This window comes from Nicotiana tabacum, chromosome 11 (genome assembly GCF_000715075.1).
Source record: "Nicotiana tabacum cultivar K326 chromosome 11, ASM71507v2, whole genome shotgun sequence".
NCBI classification, from domain to species: Eukaryota; Viridiplantae; Streptophyta; class Magnoliopsida; order Solanales; family Solanaceae; genus Nicotiana; species Nicotiana tabacum.
The window spans coordinates 117319159-117325866 of record NC_134090.1 but is presented as its reverse complement, the minus strand read 5'-3'; positions in this window follow the sequence as shown (position 1 = coordinate 117325866).

Below are 6708 nucleotides of genomic sequence, written 5' to 3'. Positions count from 1 at the left end.
GTGCTCATGTTAATGCAATTCTTGCAAATAAAGTATAAGTCATATTTTAATAATAATATTTACTATAATATCTATTACTTATATCATATTATTGAGAATAATATGGATATTTTTCAAATTATATTTGGATTAAAGACTAATCATGAAGATATTTGTGTGATCTATAGTGGAATAACCCATGCCATACTAAAATATCAGAAATAAATTTCTTATTTGCATAGGGAAAAGGCAAATATTTTTATAAATTTTGGGAATATAATTTTGATTGAAGGCTTCGGAAGAGCCACTATATTTTTGTCTAAGGGAACAAAACTTATTATACATGATATATTATTTCTTCCAAGTCCCCAAATAAATATGTTGAGTTTTAAAGATATCCATCAGAATGGATATCACGTTGAGACAATAGATGAAATGAATGTTGAATATCTTTGTATTGCAAAGAATGTCTCTGGCCAGAAGTATATTATAGAAAAATTACCAACTTTGTCTTCTGGCTTATACTGTACAAAGATTAGTACAATTGAAACATACTCTATCCTAAACCAAAAGAATAATGATGATACAAATCATTGAAAATTTCAAAAGGGCATCTATTAAAGAACCTGAAGATTCTTACAAATGATTAATTTTCTTGTGATACTTCTTACAAGGCGAATGATCAGTAGATCATCACCAATGAAGGTTGACATTAAATCCCCTGCCATTTTACAACCTATATATAGGAATATATGTGGACCGATTTGTCACACCCCAACCTTGGGAGGTGCGACATGCACACGATGGTCGTAGGCCCGTATGAACCGACGTCTATTCTTACATCTTTGTATTCATCCAATACTAGGCAACTGAGGCCTCCAAGTAACAATACCAGAATTATAATATGCATAACTGATTGGCAAAAGGAACATTGACATTTCATACATATTTATAACTATAATAGGTCATGCTTCCACCTCTCTACATACAACCACACTCTAGTATGCAAGCCTCTAAGAGGATGAAAAGAGCTAAACATATACACAACATGGTCGTGACAAGGCCCCATCGTACCCAAAATATTTAGAACACACGCTTCAGTATATATCGACCTTTGAATAGCTACTCAAGAGAAGTGGAGAGCAACAATCAACAACTAAATTGCGCGCCTACTGTGGAGGGGCGTCACCGGGTCCTTCTACACCTATGGGCATGAAGACAACGACCAAAGAGAAGGGTGTTAGTACGAAAAATATATTGAGTATGTAAGGCTAAACATGTAAATAAGAGATACAATATAAGAGATATGAGGGCATGCTTTCAACCTGGGTACTGTAGAGCTATAGACTTAAAAGTATACAAGCTTTAGAAGGGTCAAGTCACTCATGGAGACTATACACTGAATTCAATATACATTATTTAGCAATGTTTGGAGCATATCGCTTCATATCGTCTTTGGCCTTGTAGAGTCGCACACTTTTTAGCTAACATTGTTTTCTCTTTTGCAGGTACAACTCAGTTTCATTCCTTCTCTAAACTGCCTAGTGCAGGGAGGAGATTAATCAACCTTGAGAAGTCACAAACTCCTAATCTTAAGGTTAGGATTGCCAAAAGAAAAGCTCCTGACTTATGAGTATGTTAGGTTTGTCAATGCCCGTACTTGCTTGTTATCTTGTTATTATTATATTCTATATACTGTTAGGGTATTTTCCAGTGGTATTAGCATGCTATCATACTCATTCTGGTGGTTTTCTAATGGTATATGGAGGTTTTATACAAGCAGGAAATGGATAGTTCATCATATAAGGGCGTCCTAATGTCTAGCTTTAGGTCATTGTATGTCATATGCATTGGCTACTAGATATGTATTAGCTACATATTATATAATAAGTTGGTTCATAGTTCTTTACTATATCAATGGTGTCTAAAGCTCCAAAGTTGGGATCCAATGTTTTCACAAGGTCTGTTACTTCTATTGTGCATATGTGTACTGTTCTGATATTAGCTAGTGGTATTAGCATGCTTTCATGCCAAATCTGCAGATGTCATGGCAGGACATATTAGTTTATTGAAATGTAGAAATGGTATCTCTATATAGGCTGCTGCTGGCAGCTCATGCTGCAACCTACATATCTCTTGGCCTATTCTGCAGACATTCAGAGATATAAGAAAGAGCAGACTGCAATTCAGAATGTGGATGCTCATCCTCATTGCATATGCATACTGCTTGAATGCTTGGTCATCCCCAAAAGTTGAATGTGTTGCCTGGGGATTCACATTTGCCTTGTCCTTTGAAATGCAAAACTTGGTTCTTGATGAGAGCTATAAATGTGCTTCATTGAGGTTTCACCCTTGGCTTATGGATACACACACCATCATATGTTGGGAGTTGTCTATAATATCAACTGTAATAGTTAGCATTTATAGTTTTTTTAGCTTTAGCTTAGCATCTTTTAGATTTAGTGTTGGACAAATTGTAAACTTTGGGTCCTTGTTTTTGGATTATTATTTATACATTATCCACTAGGAAGCTAGCCTAGTGGTATATTTGCTAAAAAAAACTGAACCTATAGTTGCACTAGGATTAGGAACTTAATGTCATTATTAATCACTCATGTCATGATATTCCATCAAACATATGATGATTCAAAGGAGAATGGTACAAATAATAAGGTACGTTCTGGTAGAGCTTTATGGAGTGATGAAGTAGAGAAGATGTAATACATCTACAAAATTTAGTCCCAAGAGCAAGGAGGAAAGAGGCAACAAGCATGAGCAACATGCAACTACTTTGAGCCCTAATGCTATAGTAAACCCTAATGTATCACAAACTAGGGTTGACTTTTATGAAGGGGCTAGCACACTACCAGCTAAACTATCACTTGGAGATGGTAAAAGATCACATAAAGAGGCTAGTTTCAGTGGTTGATCAGCAGTTGAGCCTTCAGATAAGAAGAAGGCCAATGGAACAGTAAACCCTAGTGGTACTATCCAATTATTGGCCAAAGTTGGAGGTGATCCGATGGAGCTTTTAGGTGGAGTTCAAGTTGGGGATTTTTAGGTTGAGGTACTAGATAATACAATGATGTCACCTCATAAAACAACTACAGGTAAGGTATCAAAAGGCAATGGAACAGTAACTTCTACGTTTCCTGCTATAGTGAACCCCAGTTTGGGTGATGTCTACAATCTTCAGTTCAAGGAAATACGAGAGGCAATGAGTATTAGGGAATTGAATTCTGGGGTGTTAAAGAAGGTAATGAATACACATGATCAAATTAAAATTGCTACTAAGGCATGTACATTTGAAACTAGGAGTAACAATGCAATTCAAATTGCTGCTCCTATTATTGATGATCCTAGAATCTTAGTTGGGAAAACTTTTAGTGTTACAAGTGGAACATTGGCTAAAGGCATTCTTATTAACAACATGGTTCAAAATAAATTGGAATGATAACCAAAAATCATGAACCAAATCCATTGTCCCTCCAGGTGATAGATGATGATAAGGGTGAACATGAAGACCTAGGAGAGGATATTGAGTAGGAATCAATGACTACTAATTTTCAACAAGAAACTAGGGACGGTGACATATCTCCCAGGAGTGTTGACAAGAAGAAATCATCTCGAAAATATACAAGAAAGCAAAAGGAAAAGACTGCACTGGGAAGGGTATAACCAAAGATAAGTGGGATCTATATGTCCAAATAATCTTATGGATAATGCTATAGTTTGGAATGTGTGGTCTATTAACACATAAAAAGCTTTCCAAAGGTTCATTGTCCTTCATAGAAAGTTTGAGATCCATTCTGCTTATTCAAATTTGAATGGCAAGATTTGGGCTTTTATTGATGAAGATATTGATGTGAACATTATTATGGATATGGAGCAACAAATGACCCTTAAGTTGTTTCATAGAAGCCTGGGCAGGAACTAATTGTTACCCTTGTATATACTAAATATGATGCAGTAGAGAGAATTAAATTGTGGGATTCAATGTACCATTTAGCTTCTGACATGGAATCTCCTTGGCTTGTAGGAGGTGTTTTCAATGTCATCTTATCAGAGGAAGAGAAGTATGGTGGCCTTCTAATCTACCCAAGTGAAGTTGAAGGCTTGCTCATTGTGTAGACACTTGTGCATTTTATGATCTTGGCTTCAAAGAGAGTCTTTATACACGATGGAATGGGAGGTCGGATATTGACTGTATATTCAACATGCTAGATAGGTTCTAGGCTAATCAACAATTCCAATATTTATTCCTAGCTCTGGAGGTTAAGCATTTGATCAAGTATGGGACAGATCATGCTCCTCTCTTGTTATCCTGTAATGTTAACAATGTCCAAGTTAAAAAATAATTCAAGTTTCTTAACTTCTGGACAAATCATAATACTTTCTTGAAGGTGGTTAAGGAGAATTGGCACACTTATTGTATGGGCAATCCATTTATAGTATTTCAAAATAAGATGAAGAAGGTGAAGATAACATTGGCAGCTCGGAGCAAACAAACATTTGATGATATTTTCAAACAAATAGCAGCCTTAGAAGATATGATCAAAGCTCATGAAATTGAGTTTGAGCTTCATCCAACAACTCAAAATAGAGCTAAATTGCACAAATTGAAGGCTAATTTCACTAGATATTACCATTTAGAAGAGGAATTTTGGAGGCAAAAAACAGGCATGCAGTGGTTCAAAGATGGTGATAGGAACACTAAATTCTTTCATTGACCATTTTGGGCAGAACCAACATTGGAGGAAGTCAAGCTTGTAGTTTTTGGCTTAAATGGAGATAGTGCTAGTGGTCTTGATGGATTCATTGGACAGTTTTATCATTCTAACTGGGATATTATGGTGATGATGTGTTGAATATGGTTTGGGCATTCTTTTGTGGTGCTGAGCTTCCAAAATTTATTACACACACAAGTCTTATGTTGTTACCTAAGAAGAAGAATGTTGCAACCTTCTCAGATATGGGGCCAATTAGTTTGAGCAATTTCTCAAACAAGATCATCTCTAGGGTAATTCATGAGAGATTGGTGGACTTATTGCCTACTCTTATTTCGTCATACCAAGCAGGCTTTGTTAAGGGAAGGAGTATAATGGAAAACATCTTATTAACAGAGGAGATTGTCACTAACATAGGAAGAGAGGCAAGCCATCCAATGTGGTGATAAAATCAGATATGGCCAAAGTATATGATAGAGTTTCATGGTTGTTTCTGACAAAAGTGTTGAGGCAGATAGGATTTGGGGAGATATTCATTGATATGGTATTCAGGTTAGTTTCAAACAATTGGTATTTAGTTTTGTTAAATGGTCAGGCAAATGAATTCTTTAAATCTTCAAAGGGTGTAAAGCAAGGAGATGCATTGTCTCACACATTTTTATATTTGCTGCTGAGGTGCTTGGTAGGGCCTTGGATGCTTATTTGATAACCCTAATTTCATAGGGTTTGAAATGCCAAAATGGAGTTACAATATCAGTTACCTCTCATATGCTGATGATACTATTATTTTCAATTCTTCTCACTATGGGGCAATCCAGTTGATCATGAATGTACTAGAGGAATATGAAGCAACTTCAGGTCAGAAAGTGAACAAAGAGAAATCAGCTTTTTCTATGCTTGAAAATGCTCATGGAGATGAAGCCAGTATAGTGCACCTCATCACTGAATTTCAAAGGCATCAATTCCCCTTCACATATTTGGGAGGTACAATATTATATAATCTGAGGCAGAAGGATTTTTATAAGTCCATCATATTCAAAGCACATGAGATATTACAATCATGGAAAGGTAAGTTGTTATCTATTGGTTATAGGACTGTTTTAATCTCACATGTGCTTGAGAGCATGCCAATTCACCTCCTGTCAGCTGTGATCCCACCTTCATATATCATTACTCAATTACGTAAGATGTTTGCTAGGTTCTACTGGAGTAACTCTGGAAATGGTAGGGCAAGACACTGGGCTGCTTGAGATTCTTTGTGCTTACATAAAGATGAGGGTGGTCTTGGTTTTACATCCCTACATAATGTATCCAAAGCACTGTTTGAAGAGATCTGGTGGAATTATAGAACTAAACATACATTGTGGACTACATTCATGAGGAACAAGTACTACAAGAAGATTAATAAAATGTTGGTACCTTGGAGAGATGGATGTCATGTATGGAGGAAGATGCTTCAGATGAGAGATCAAGTGAAGCATCAAATTTGGTGGCAATTGAAAAGTGATAATTCTCACTTTTGGTGTGACAATTGGACTGGACTTGGAGATTTTTATCATGCTTTTGGGCTAGAATACTGGTATGATGAATCCATAATACATATAAATGAAGTTGTGGAGAATGGGGAACGGAATGAAGTGTTGTTGAGGGGCTACTGCCAGCTGCCAGGTGAGATAGATGATCATGTTCTTGAATCCATTGCACCACCTTCATGTCATTATATGAATGATAGGCCATGGTGGAAACTAGAAACTAAGGGACAATTACAGTAAAATCTGCTTGGCAATATACAAGGAGAAGAAGGCAGGAAAGCAAGCTATATAAATTCATTTGGGTGAAAGGGTTGCAATTTAAAGTTTGCTTCTTTATGTGAAGATTGTGGAAAGCTAAATTGACTCTAGATGATTTCTTCTTAAGGCTAGGTTATTTTATAACTTCCAAATGTTGGTGATGTGGATTTCCAAAAGAAGAAACACTTCCCCATGTGTTTTTCAGGTCTCTC